Here is a 14,266-nt window from a genome sequence, read left to right as displayed (position 1 = left end):
ACTGTTTGCTAGAGTGGCTGTACCAACTTGCATTCCCACCAGCAGTGTAAGAGGGATCCTCTTTCTCCACACCCTCTCCAACATTTATTGTTTCTTGCCTTGTCAATTTTTGCCATTCTAACTGGTGTAAGGTGGTATCTTAATGTGGTTTTTTATTTGGATTTCCCTGATGGCTAATGATGTTGAACATTTTTTCATGTGTCTGTTAGCCATTTGTATGTCTTCATTGGAAAAGTGTCTGTTCACATCTTCTGCCCATTTTTTGACTTGATTATTTGTTTTTTGGGTGTTGTGTTTGAGAAGTTCGTTATAGAACTTGGATACCAGCCCTTTATCTTTAGTGTTATTTGCAAGTATCTTCTCCCATTCCATGGGCTGCCTCTTTGTTTTGTTGACTGTTTCCTTGGCTGTGCAGAAGCTTTTTATCTTGATGAAGTCCCAAAAGTTCATTTTTGCTTTTGTTTCCCTTGCCTTTGGCGATGTGTCATGAAAGAAGTTTCTGTGGCCGATGTCGAAGAGGTTGCTGCCTATGTTCTCCTCTATGATTTTGATGGATTCCTGTCTCACATCGAGGTCTTTCATCCATTTAGAGTTTATCTTTGTGTATGGTGTGAGAGAAGGTCGAGTTTCATTCTTTTGCATATAGCTGTCCAATTTTCCCAGCACCATTTATTGAAGAGACTATCTTTTTTCCATTGGATGTTTTTTCCTGCTTTGTCGAAGATTAGTTGATCATAGAGTTGAGGGTCCATTTCTGGAGTCTCTATCCTGTTCCATTGGTCTATGTGTCTGTTTTTGTGTCAGTACCATGCTGTCTTGGTGATCACAGCTTTGTAGTATAGCTTGAAATCAGGCGACATGATGCCCCCAGCTTTGTTTTACTTTTTCAACATTTCCTTGGCAATTCAGGGTCTTTTCTGGTTCCACACAAATTTTAAGATGGTCTGTTCCAAAAGCCAAAGAATTTTTAAAAATCACACTTCTAGGATGTGAGGGCAAGATGGCTGTGACATCTGTCATCCCATTGGTCACCAGGGTTAATCCGGCTTATTTGGCTGATCTGGCTGGTTAGGCGAGGGTCCCGAACAAGCTCCCCAGGACCATTTGTAGAAGAATGTGGGGCGTCAAGCTTCCAAGACTCCAGACACATCCAAATCAGGCACTGCATGTTGCAGCCTGCCTTTCTTAAAAAAAAAAAAAAAAAAAAAAAAATTACACTTCTAAAAGGCATTAAGGGGAGGTGGCAAATAAAACATATTTATAATTGATTAAGTACTAATGTGACACAGGCACTGTTCTAAGCATCTTATATGAATATGCTTATTTCATCCTATAATCAGGGAGTCTTAAAAATAGGAGATGGCAAGTAGGAATTTAAAGCATGCTAAGAGTTTTGCAGAAAAATAGGTTTTGTGTGGCAAAGTAGGGGGCTGAAATTATCGCAGAGATATGAAAGAGAATCAGAAAAGAATAAGGACCTATAGAGCACTCTGAGAATAATGTACAATGATTTGAACAACTCTGAGATACAGAAAATTTAAAAGAAAATGTGAATAGAAACTTTTTTTTTTTTTTTTTTTGCTCTTTTGTTGCACTGGGTCACAGAATAAGAAAGGCTTTGAAATGGAAAACTTGTGAACTTTGATACACCTAGAAAAAAAATAACAACTCTTTTGGGAGATTAGGGTAGTACAGGGTTCTGAGGAATGTCAGAGATTATGGGGCATGTCCCTGAGACTGGGACAGCTATCCAAGGCAGTCCCACCCCTCCAGGTCACCCTGTTCTAGCTCAGCCTGGTAAACTGCCAGAGAGAGCAAGGCCAAGGACTGCTGTCTGATAGAAAAGGGGGGGAAAGTATACAATGTGTATTGACTTTTGCAAAAAACCTTTTATTCTGAAAGAATTATGGACTTGCAAGAAGTTGCAAAAAATGCCCAGAGAAGTCCCGCGTTCCTTTGCGCCGCCTTCTCCAATGTTCGCATCCTACCTACTGTGGGTACATTATCAAACCCAGGGAATAGACACTGGCAGCACGCAATTAACTAGACAACAGATCCTACTTGAATGTAACCAGTTTTTACCTGCACTCTTTTTGTTTTGGGGTTGACATTTACAAGTTGATAACAGTCATTAACAAGTTCCCAAGGTCCTAAGGGGCAATGTATCAAATACCATCCACCCCCACCGCCTACCCCTTCTTCCCTTCTTCCTTCCCTCACTCTCCCTGGCTTTTACTCTCTGGCTTCTATCCTCCTACACTGAGAACCAATTTAGTACCAGGCACAGGGCTGTATGCTGGAAAGTTGGTGAAGACAGTCAGTCCTGGCTGGTCCCTTCATTCCTGTTCAGACCCCTACTATTCCTCCTGATGAGTTTTCCGGCCTCCTGTGTGCCCCCAGCCTGCTTATTCGTATACACAGCTCCAGATGAGTCTTCCTAAGGGACAGTTCTGACCGCACTGCTTCTCTTGCTAAAGTACTTTTACAAGACTCTTTTTCACCAACAGAATTGACCAGTAGAACACTTGTGCAGTCCACCCCTACAGAATACCCACACCTTGGCTGCTTGCCAGATTCTGCAATGAGCTGTTCTGGAAGTCCCCCTACCTGTTTTCACCTCCTGCTAATCGAGCCCTCTGGAATGCACCTCCTCCAGGAATCTCTCCTGATTGCTCCCAGCAGATGCAACTGCTCCTTTCTTTAACCCTCCCTCATCCCCCACCTCCCGCCAGGAGTCATATGGGTACATTCCTGCTACTAGATCATATCCCCAGCCACTAGGACGGACGCTCTACATCACTCTCTTTCAGTTTTTCTTTAACGTCTGGAGAAGGAACATGGATTTGGAGTCAAGATAGGTCTTCACACGTCCCCCCCCCCCCCCAAGCTTCTGATTTGTCATCTTTATGACGTGTAGCAGGATACCCTATGGGATGGATATTGCTAGCTCCAAGTCTCTTGGGGCAGGTGCGCCTACATTATGAGGCATTCAATGAAATACTGTATGCGAGTGCCTCACACAGGGCCTGGCATGAGAAGTACTTGTAAAAGATGGATAGAAAATTATCTTTCTAAAAAAAGAGAAAATAGATTTATGAATATCACTGTCTTCCAATGAATTAGAGGAGCCTTGGCTAGCGATCATTCCAAAACACCTAAAACCAGTGTTGAGTGCAGAATCCTCTGAAATTCAGAGCCCCTCTGAGAACGGAGCTGCCGCTAACTTCTGACAGCAGGGATTGGGAGTTACAAGATCAGGCTTAGGGAGAGAAACTCCCAAGTGCTTCTCTCCCCAGACATTGTTTCTAATGATCCAAAGTAGCAGAATCATATATATCCATTTGGTGCCCCCCTCCCCTCCTTGCACTTGGATAATTTCATTGCATGGAATCAAATGAGGGTTACACTTTCTTCCCCACCTTCTTTGGAAGTAATTGGTGGAGCCAATTCCTAATTGTTTCTAAATCAAGAAAAGACTCGGTTTGCAGTCTTTTCAGATATGATTTGCATATGTTACCTAATTTGCATATCGTGTAAGTTTTTCTCCTATTACCTACCTGAATAGTTGAGTTGACTCTATACACATTTTTTTTTAAATCTCTTTAAGGGTATACAAGGCCCACATTTTACCAGAATTGAATGGATTCTTGTGAGTACAGACATTTCCCTGTGATTTAAACCATATTGATTAACTTCTTGCCCACCTTTTTACTCAAGGGGCTGGGGGATTTGATTGCTTTGCAAGGTTAGCTCTCCAAGTCTCTAATTCGGCTGGCTGGAGCTCCCTGCAAAGACGACAAGCATTCCAGGACTTGGAAGCCAAATGCCATGTGGCTGGCCTCCAGTGATCTGGAAAACAGTTTAGAGGTTACTTTTGAGGCTGATAAAGTTGTTCTGCCAGAAAGCCAAGATCATATCATTTGACCTTTTGCAAACTTACTGGACTTGTGCCAAATAAGGTTGTCTAGAAATGAACATTCAAGCGTCTGGATCTGTTCTGCATTGTTAATAATAATGATAATAAGGAGATAATGGTGTGGAGAATGGCCACCCAGGACCAAGGACTTAACTTGTCCCAGACCTTATGCTAAGTAGCTTATATTTTTTCTCCTGGAAATTCTCATAGTGTCTCTATGTTAGTCCCCTTTTTACAAATGAAGAGGCTAAAGCTTAAAAACTTTCAGTAACTTGAGGGCAGTCACTAGGTTACTAAAGGACCGAGTCAGGATTTAAAACTGAGTTTCTCTAAAAGCCATGTCTTAGCCATTGTGATCTCATATGTCACATTTTCTTAGCTACTTAAAAATAAGACTCTAAATTAACTATTTCAACCTTACTTGCTTTTCTTACTTTCTCAATTAGATGTTCACATTATCATGGAGAAAATATCAGATTTACTGAGCATATATTTTATCTCATTTACTTCTAAGAATCTCAGTTGTAGGTGGACATAGTTATCTCCATGACTAAAGATATGGAAACTGATGTTCAGAGAGGCCAAGTAACCCGCCCAGGGTCACACAGCCCGAGAGAGGCAGAGAAGAGATATGAGCTCTTTCCGAGATAATGGCGAAGTCGTATCTTACTGGAAGAATCTTTAAAGGGAGCCCATGTGGTCACTAAAATTCAAATCTTGCTCTTCACAGTCCAGATTCTTTTTCTCAGAACCTATTGGCCTGGTGATTTTAATAAATTGTCTCTAGTAATTTCTTGGGGTGGGCTTTGGTGTTAGGAAATGTGGTCAAGGATAGATGTTTCTCACTGAGGCCTAATATATTTTTAAGTTCCCAAGATTATTGTTATTTACAAGAGGCTTTATTATACCTTTTTGCTTTATGACTAAAATTTCATAACATTCTTAGAAATATGTGGGTTGGTAACTACAAATTTAAAATCTGTACAGCATGAAATTTTCTTACGTAAAAATCTAACTTTTATTTTGAGAAGAGACCAAAAAAAATAGATGAGGGGGGATTTTTATGCACCCTAAGTTTGAAATTCACCTGGTTCTCTTTTTCCTGAACTAATGCATGAGTTTAGTGGGAAAATGAATACCCGTCCTTTGAAAGGCCTGGTAGAAATGGGGAATATTTGTTCATTCCCTGATACCTAATGTCATGTCATGGATATATCCTGAATTTGGCAAATCATGGCTCTTTAGGCTTTTTCCCTCACTCAAGCCAATGCTGCTAACCTGTGCCTTGCAGGGATGGGGCTTCCATGATACCAAATGGAAATCGAATCCCCTGAAACACCCGCATATAGGCCACATGGTGGGAGATGGCTCTTTCAATACCAGCCGCTCAAGTGGTTCAACTCTGCTCGCATTCCTCAAATTGTGGATGGAGGGCAGTTGCATCAGAATCAACGGACACGTTAAAATGCAGATTCCTTGGCCTCCCGTTCCTCCGGGGATTTGTATGCAGAGTGGAGTGTTAAGACCCCATCTTCTGTAGACCCCACACATGTGCATCCCTACCCCTCACCTTAACGCCGCAAAGGGAAAGTCTTACTGCACGCAAGAGCACGGATTTGGAAAGGGTGACTACACGTCCTGTCACCACATTCCGTTTCTCTAGCAACCCTTTCTACAGGCGGCTTCTGATTTTCTCTGCAAAGGTGGCACCAGGATGCCTAAATCCACAGGCAATCCAGCAAGGATCATTCAAACAGTATAATTCAGCCAACACTTTTGACCTTCTTCCGCATGAAAACGTTTACAGTTTTTAATAAGCAGCAAATTTGCAATATGGTTTCATCACCCCTTTCCAAAGGTTCCTACCAAAGCCCTTTATTCTTCTGATGCAGATTATCAACAAAAGCGTAACATGTAGGCATTGGGATGAGAGAGAAAAGGCTGAGGATTTGAGGATTCTTTAGGGACGTGTCTGTGTCCTGCCTCAGTGGCTCTAGGTGGGAACGCAGGGCATTGGGTGTAATTGGACAGGGACTCAGTCTGCATTTCTCTGTCCAAGGTAATTTTTTTCTTTCTTTTTCTTTTTTTCCTATATGAAACTACAGGAGATTGGTTTAGGGCACTTTGTAATTTCTGAGACTCTTTTCCCTGGAGATAATAGGTGTTAACCTGAGCACTTTCCTGCGGAATGAGTCAAAATGCTGAGGATAGAGAGAATTATTAAGCCTGAAACTGGTCCAGAGCCCCCACAGGGTGTAGCTGGCTCTGTTTCTCGGCATTTGCTGGTGGGAGTTGAGCGGAGAGTGATTGGCAATCCAAGCCACGCTTTGCAGTCAGATCTGCAGTTGACGTGAGGGCTTCGTGGTCCGCTTCTCCCAGACATAAAGAAGCTGAACTTCAGTTGTCAGAGCCTGTCAGACCCACCAAGTCCTTTTTTTTTTTTTAATAATGATTTTTTATTATATTATGTTAGTCACCATACAGTACATCCCCGGTTTTCGATGTAAGGTTCGATGATTCATTAGTTGTGTATAACACCCAGTACACCATGCAATACGTGCCCTCCCCACTACCCATCACCGGTCTATCCCACTCCCCACCCCCCTCCCCTCTGTAGCCCTCAGTTTGTTTCTCATAGTCCACAGTCTCTCATGTTTCATTCCCCCTTCTGATTACCCCCCCTTTCTTTATCCCTTTCTTCCCCTACTGATCATTCTAGTTCTTATGTTCCATAGATGAGAGAAATCATATGATAGTTGTCTTTCTCTGCTTGACTTATTTCACTAAGCATTATCTCCTCCAGTGCCGTCCATGTTGTAGCAAATGTTGAGAACTCATTCTTTCTGATTGCTGAGTAATATTCCATTGTATATATGGACCACAACTTCTTAATCCAGTCATCTGTTGCGGGGCATCTCGGCTCCTTCCACGATTTAGCTATTGTGGACAGTGCTGCTATGAACATTGGGGTGCATATGGCCCTTCTCTTCACTACGTCTGTATCTTTGGGGTAAACACCCAGTAGTGCAATGGCTGGATCATAGGGTAGCTCAATTTTTAACTTTTTAAGGGACCTCCACACTGTTTTCCAGAGTGGCTGTACCAACTTGCATTCCCACCAACAATGTAGGAGGGATCCCCTTTCTCCACATCCTCTCCAACAATTGTTGTTTCTTGCCTTGTCTATTTTTGCCATTCTAACTGGCGTAAGGTGGTATCTCAGTGTGGTTTTGATTTGAATTTCCTTGATGGCTAATGATTTTGAACATTTTTTCATGTGTCTGTTAGCCATTTGTATGTCTTCATTGGAAAAGTGTCTGTTCATATCTTCTGCCCATTTTTTGATCTGTTTATTTGTTTCTCGTGTATTGAGTTTGAGAAGTTCTTTGTAGATCTTGGATACTAGTCCTTTATCTGTAGTGTCATTTGCAAATATCTTCTCCCATTCCGTGGGCTGCCTCTTAGTTTTTCTGACTGTTTCCTTGGCTGTGCAGAAACTTTTAATCTTGATGAAGTCCCATAAATTCATTTTGTCTTTTGTTTCTCTTGCCTTTGGGGATGTATCATGAAAAAGGTTGCTTTGGCCGATGTCGTAGAGGTTGCTGCCTATGTTCTCCTCTAGAATTTTGATGGATTCCTGTCTCACATCGAGGTCTTTCATCCATTTGGAGTTTATTTTTGTGTATGGTGTGAGATAGTGGTCAAGTTTCATTCTTTTGCATGTAGCTGTCCAATTTTCCCAGCACCATTTATTGAAGAGACTGTCTTTTTCCCACCGGATGTTTTTTCCTGCTTTATCAAATATTAGTTGCCCAAAGAGCTGAGGGTCCATTTCTGGGCTCTCTATTCTGTTCCATTGGTCTATGTGTCTGTTTTTGTGCCAGTACCATGCTGTCTTTGTGATCACAGCTTTGTAGTACAGCTCGAAATCCGGCATTGTGATGCCCCCAGCTTTGTTTTTCCTTTTCAACAGTTCCTTGGAGATTCGGGGTCTTTTCTGGTTCCATACAAATTTAAGAACTATTAGTTCCAGTTCTTTGAAAAACGTTCTCGGTATTTTGATCGGGATAGCATTGAAAGTGTAGATTGCTCTGGGTAGCATGGACATTTTAACTATGTTAATTCTTCCGATCCATGAGCATGGAATATCTTTCCATCTTTTTATGTCTTCCTCAATGTCTTTTAAGAGTGATTTATAGTTTCTAGAATAAAGGTCCTTTACGTCTCTGGTTAAGTTAATTCCAAGGTAACGTATGGTTTTTGGTGCTATTATAAATGGGATGGATTCCCTGATTTCTCTTTCTTCGTTCTCGTTATTCGTGTACAGAAATGCAACTGATTTCTGAGCATTGATTTTGTATCCCGCCACGTTACTGAATTGCTCTATAACTTCTAATAGTTTGGGAGTGGCTTCTTTTGGGTTTTCCATATAGAGTATCATGTCGTCTGCGAAGAGAGACATTTTGACTTCTTCTTTGCCGATTTGAATACCTTTGATCCCTTTTTGTTGTCTGATTGCTGTTGCAAGGACTTCTAGTACTATGTTGAATAATAGTGGCGAGAGCAGACCCACCAAGTCCTGATTTCCTGCTCAGATGAAGAGACACGACCCTGCCTCCTAATTAAGATCATGAGATCTGCTTCTGTTAGGAAGGCGTGCTTGACTCTCAACTCACTTCCTTTCTTGTCCTCCTCAAAAAATCCGACCCAAACCAAACCAAACCCAAACCACCACCACCACCACCACCCCAGAACTCCAGAAACAACTATCTCAGCATGTCGTAATAACATAATGCCCTTGCTAAAAGGGGTGTGGAGAACGAACGCTCCCAGTCCCTGAATAGTATGTTGTTGGAAAAACATATTTTTCTTTCTAATAATAACTGAGAAAGGGCTTTTATGACTTTTAACAAGTGAGGTGAGAAAAGTCGCACATTTCTGCCCAAATCTCTTTCCAGGTGAATGATGGCATTTCATAGGGTTATTCTCTCATGAAAGGATGACTTCAAGTCAATAACTGAGTCAGTAAGAGAAAGTTCGAATGTTTCTCACCCTCCCATAAGTACAACCCAAACCCACCTCCTGGGTCCTCCTTGACTCTCTTTTCCATAAAGTTATTCACCTGTTCAAAACTGATTTCTCATTATTCCTTCTTTTCAAATTTATGGTATTCCATAATCTAGACCCATTCTATGGTCAATAGATATTCCTGCCTTTTTCTTGTTGGATACTTCTCTTGATTAAATAATAATGATAATAATTAATAATAAGTATAATGACAGTGCTACTTTTTACTGAATGCCCGTTGTTCTAGACACTCCTCTAAAGGCTGATTTCACTTAATCCTCTCAACACCCTTGTGAGTCACTCTGTGTAGCTAGCTGATTCTTATCCCTCCAGTGCAGACAGGAGCAAAGCTAGGCTCAGCATGGCTAGGGAACGGGCTCAAGGTCACACATCCAGGTCTGCCGGGTTGGCTTGAGCGCTGCACATTCCTGCCTTGACTTTTTCAGACATGGAGCTCCTCTGGCCTGAAATGCACTCTTTATATCTCTATTTAAATCTTACACAGCTTTCCGTGCTTACCTCAGCTCCTGCCTCCGTCAAGAAGCCTTTCCTGATACTCGTTCTCACTAGCTCAGAAGTCCCGTGTGGCTTGGGGCGCCTGGACGGCTCAGTAGACTAAGCATCTGACTCTTGATTTCAGCACAGGTCATGATTTTGAGATCATGAGATCAAACCCCACATCCGGCTCTGCGCGCTGGGCGGGGAGCCTCCTTAAGATTCTCTTTCTCCCTTTGCCCCTCCCTGCTCTCGCTCTCTTAAAAAAAAAAAAAAAAATGCTCCTGTGGCTTGTCCCTCTTTTCATATTGTGTGTGTCTCTTCTTGGCCGAGCTCATGTCCTGTGGTCCCCAAAGTCTCTAGCACTAGCCCCGCAACACAGTAAGTGCTCGATTAAAGATTTCCTATTTGTAAACCGTTCAAAACCAAATACCTACCTGAAGGCCAAAAAGCCCTGGCTAAAACAAGCGTTTTCATGAGCTATGTGCATGCACAAGGGGTACCACCTTGCTTCTAGTAGCCTCCACAACCCATTCAGGCAAGTGCATTGTATTCATGCAGTGATCTCCAGGCAAGACAGTAAAGAATATTTATACCTCACTTTGATAAAAAGCAATCACTTTAAGCATTTAAAATAGGTTTTGGAGCTGAATTCAACTCAGAGTCAAAAATATATACATCCAATGTATATATTTTTAAAGGATATTGGGATTCTGGGTTTTTGCAAGGAATGCTGAGGTCTGAGGTTGACATTGCTCTGCTGTATGGAGCGACTAACACCTCACTGGGTTCTCACCAGGTCTCAGATTTGCAGCAGTTGTAAGTAGAGTGCTCCAAAAGGACCACGCGTCTTGCTTCTCTGTAAGTTATCATCCATCCGTGGAATTCCTGTTTGAATCCTGGAACCAGCAAAATTTGGGAGCAGGTAAAGTGTCACCTGGCAAAAATTGAAGTTTTCCTTTGGGGCCGAGAAATCTGATCATAGAGAACCAACAACATGCATTAAACACTCTGCCAATTGTTAGGTCACATTAAGCAACAGGAGAATGACAAGGAGCGGTAGATAAGGGCTTTACCCAAGGGCGGTATCTTACCAGCTTGGGCAGTTGTAACAAATCCCATAGACAGGGCAACTTAACATTTATTTCTCACAGTTTTGGAGTCTAGGAGGTCTAAGATCAAGGTGCCTGAAGATTTTGTTTCGGGGAGAACTGTAGACAGCCGATTTCTTCAGGTTCTTCTCTGGGCATTAATCCCATCATGGAGGCTCAAACCTCAGGACTTCATCTAAATCAGATTACCTCCAAAAGGCTCCAAATACTATCACATTGGGAATTAGAGCTTCAACACAGGAATTCTGGGAGGACACAAACGTTCAGTCTATGACAGGCAGGCAGAGAGAGTGGGTGGGTCAAGGAGCTAGCCATACACAAATCAGATCACTTTAATGAGAGGTGCAGAAATATCAGATGCTCAGGGGTTCAGGAAGCAGGAGAAAGAAAGATCCCCCCTTAGTACTTTGCAACATCAATCAAGCATCGCTCACGCTGAGAGAATTCTTCACCCCATCTCAAGTTCTGTCTAGAGCAGTTCTCAAACCTGGCTGTCCCCTAGAATGATCTAGAGATTAATTTTCTTTTTAATTTAAAAAACAATGCCTGAAGCCATCCTCAGACTGACTGAACTGGATCATCTGGAAGGAGCATCTGGGAACTCGTATGTCTTAAAATTCTCTCTCCTGACTCTGATGCCCAGTGACTGTCGACGATCTCTTCTGCATAATTACCAGGATTTGAATGCTTTAGGGGTGATACTTAATGCTTCTTGCCTGGGAATTTCTGAACATGTGCCACCAGGGTGTAGTTTTGAGGACCCGGGATTAAGCACATTTATCCTGGAAAAGCTCACACAGCTTTTAGGTGTGAAGGAGCCTCTATAGCCCAAATCATAATATGGGTTTCATGCTAAGAACTCCTTTATTCAAAAGGATGTTCAGAAGGGTGTGAGAGCGGGGTATACCCTCAAAGGGGCCCAGGTCTCAAGGTTGGGAGTTTGGAAATGACAACTGGTACCAGGAGAAGAAAGGATCAGAATTAGTGAAGGTATTAAATTTAACCTTCTTGGAACAGGTCAGTTTATAGCCCAGGGTTTCTGTTTGTCTCCCCTATATTCTATAGGCTTGTGGGGAATATAGTGCTTCATACTTCAGTGCATATAAAAAGACCCATTTGCGGGGCACCTGGGTGGCTCAGTCCCTTAAGCGTCAGAATCTTGATTTCAGCTGAGGTTATGATCTCAGGGTTGGGGGATCCAGCCCTGCCTCAAGCCCTGTGTCCAGTCAGCTCTGTGCTCAGCTGAGCTCATCGCAGAGTCCGCTTTCCCTCTCCCTCCCACTCTGCTCCTCCCCCCTGCTCACAATCACTCTCTCTCTCTCTCTCTGAAATAAAATCTTTTTTAAAAAGGAATTAAAAAAAGAACCATTTGTTTACTGCTGTCCTTCTTGCTTTTCTTCCAAGACAATTACGTAGTTTCAGATGATCAAGTGAGATAAGGTCCTTTTCTTTAGTGAATCTTATTATGAATCAAAAGAAGCTATTTGTCTGAGAGGGCTGAAAGCTAGGTAAACAATGTGTCCAATGGCACACCTGCTTAGTTCCCAGAGTGGGAAACCCCCTTGGAACACAAGATTTTTCCATATGATCCATTTTATGTGCTGGGATTACTGAAGTTCCTTTCAAGATAATCTCAATAATCTATTTTTAGTACTGGATAACATGTGTATTCCCACTGCAAAATCAAAATCTGCCGCTTATTATGCTAATGTGATATTTACAAAAGCCATTCCCATGGTTTCCAGCCCGAAGTCCCTCAAAGCCTTAAGACCTGCTCAATAAAAAAGTCGGACTTATACACATGCAACTCTTAATTTTTAAAAAAGCTTTCTTAAAAAAATTTGAAAAAAGGTCCAGGGAAAAACATTTTTGGCAACAGAAATGTAACAAATGTATCAATCACCGAAAGAGATTCAAGCGAGAACTATGATTGACTCTTAGATGTTTAGTAATATGATCATTGGTGAGTAATAAGGTGTTTTTTCCCCGAAAAGTGTATTTGCTCAAAATAAAGTTCTGTTTGATACTTTCTCCATGATCCTATATTTCATAATAACAACAGTAAATCAAATAAAACCCTCCTACTTTCTACCCAGAAATTCTTTGCGTTGTGATAATACTATTATATGATATTCTCAAGCTTGCATTTGGTTCAAGAATATTCTGGGCTGTCAAAGTTTGCAGTAATTTGGGGATCCTACATCGGACAATTAGTTCTGGATGAAATATCCCGTCCCTAAAGACAGCATTGACTGAGCCGTGCTCACAGGGCACAGGGTGCTACCATAGCTAGATAATTTGCTCCATATATCAAGCTAGCTAACTAGAGACAACTTCCTAGAGGTGGGAAGATAGCAATGACATAGTCTACATTTTTCCACCCCTCTGACCATTAATTTAAGGGTGCTTATTAATTTGTTGGTGTTCCTTGTTATCTTGAGACAATCACTCTAACTCATACATTCTCAACAGGGGTAATATCTCCCCAAAGGGAACCATAATTTGTTCTCAGGGAATGAAAAACTTTACCTTTTTAATGCATTAAGCATAGATATACATGCTATCCATAGATGTATAGTATATCTGTGGTTTTAAAATGTCTGGGGATGAGGCGAATGAGTAGAAAAAAACTGTCTAAGGTGGCTCTTAATGGAGCAGTAATGAAAAAAAGAAGGTTGCATTCAAAGGGACTAAATTAAGGTATCTGTATTTGTACTTCTCAGGAAGATATAGCTGGAAAGTTGTCGATAATGGTTTAGTACTGCACCTATTACAGTTACTGATTTTTAAAATTCTTCGTTTGTTCCCTATTCTACTAATTTGGCCCCTTCTGTTTAACTGTGATGGCAGTAAGTCATAAATTCCTGTAGATTTATGTAATCGTGAGTTGACTTAGAAATCCTTTAATCGCTCAAATTTTTACTTGACTATCTGTCACTTCATTTACAATTCACTTAAAAATAAAAGATAAAGCATGCAATATTGCAGACATATATTTAAGGAAATTCTTGTCTTCTCCCTATGCCATCTGGATGTTGGTTATTCACTAAACAGGTATTTACGAGATAACTTCTACCTGCTATGTACAGAGTCAGCAGTAAAACAAACAAACAATTTTCTCCCTGTCTTCATGGAGAGGAGAAGTGAACATTGAAACACTAATTTTATAATTAGTAATTTAATGTGTTTGCTTCAGCAGCACGCATATCATTAGTAATTTAACTACAATTCTTATAACGCTTAAAAGATCAGAGAGTGAAGATGCAAATACTTATACGAGCAAGCATGTGTCATAGGGAACTGGTCTTGTTGGGGGATATGAATCCACTTCAGTGCGTGCACACACACACACACACACACATGCACGCACACACACACACACACGCACACACACACATTCAGCTGAGATCTGAAGAATGCACAGGCATTGGGAGGGGAGTGGGAAGAAAGGAAGAATTGAATGTGTGAGGATTCTGAGCAGAAATGAGCTTAGCTTTGTGGAGGAGCCCACAAACGCCTGTGATGGAGAGAGAGGAGGAAGGGGGAGATGGGCACGGGGGAGGCTGGTGGACAGCGGGCCAGATAACGTAGGGGCTTGTGAGCTCTTTTAAGGATTGGGGACATATCCAAACAGAAATAAAAGGCAATTTTAGAGTTTTATGTAAGGGAATGAATT

Source organism: Ursus arctos, unplaced genomic scaffold (assembly GCF_023065955.2).
Source record: "Ursus arctos isolate Adak ecotype North America unplaced genomic scaffold, UrsArc2.0 scaffold_1, whole genome shotgun sequence".
NCBI lineage: Eukaryota > Metazoa > Chordata > Mammalia > Carnivora > Ursidae > Ursus > Ursus arctos.
This window is presented reverse-complemented; position numbering follows the sequence as displayed.